Here is a 1,140-nt window from a genome sequence, read left to right as displayed (position 1 = left end):
CAGCTACTTGGGAGGCTGAGGCAAGAGAATCACCTAAGCCCAGGAGTTGGAGGTTGCTGCGAACTGTGATGCCATGACACTCTACCAAGGGTGATAATGTGAGACTCTGTCTCTAAAAAAAAAAAAGAAAGAAAACTTTTTTCACCAAAGGTTTTTGAAAGGGTTGTCTGTGCTTGTTATCTCCATCCACTAGGAGATAACACGTGAAACAGTTTTTATTGCACATACAGTGCCATAAAAGGATACAAGTATGTCACAGATCTATGAGTTAGAAATGCAGGTGGGTTTGCCTGGACTCCCTTTTGCAAGTCTCAACCCTGGGCTCTTACCTGAGCGTACAGGGAAGGATCTGTCACTCATTCGGATTGTTGGCAAAATTTATGTCCAAGTGGTTGTGTGAGGTCCCAGTTGTCAACCCTGGGCTCTTTCTTTTATATCTTTAGAGCCAGAAGTCTTCACACAGTCTCTCTGACCTCCCTTTCTGCCTCGTTTCTCCCACCTTCAGCTGGGGAAAGTTTTCAACTTTCAGGACTAAACTAGAGTGGGTGAACCCATGTAATCCAGGATAATCTCCCTATTTTAAGGTCACTAATTTGCAACCTAATTACATCAGTAAAGTCCCTTTGCCATGAAATATAGCATATTTACAGGTTGCACACATGAGTTCTTTAGATGACAGTCTGCCTACCACCCAACTCTCCTGGCAACCTATTCCAGTTGGGCTTCACTCCTACCATCTACTAAAATAGTTCTGCACCAGTGAGTAAAACATTGGAGCATTTAAGATTCTGGGTTTTAGGACATGGATTGCTTAATGGGGTAAGTATAAGGTAAATATTCCAAAATGCAAAAAATGTCAACGTCTGAAACATTTGTGGTACCAAGAATTTTGTGGGGTTTTTTCCCCCCAAAGAGTCTACCCCCTCAAGTAAAGAAGACCCTGGGTTAATGAGATTTTTCCCCTTTATGCTGATTTCCTAACTCTATGTTAAGTGGGGTGATGATAAAATATCAGAAATGGAAGGAATTTTCAGAATGGAGAGTCCTCCCCTTTTCTAAACTTAGAAGGCAATTTCCAGGGATTGTCATGGTACTTGTAAAGTGTCATGGAACTGGCGTATGTAACTTTTTTTTTTTTTT

Source organism: Otolemur garnettii, unplaced genomic scaffold, assembly GCF_000181295.1.
Source record: "Otolemur garnettii isolate 467f Iridium unplaced genomic scaffold, OtoGar3 scaffold00087, whole genome shotgun sequence".
Classification (NCBI taxonomy): domain Eukaryota; kingdom Metazoa; phylum Chordata; class Mammalia; order Primates; family Galagidae; genus Otolemur; species Otolemur garnettii.
Note: the sequence above shows the minus strand (reverse complement) of the source record.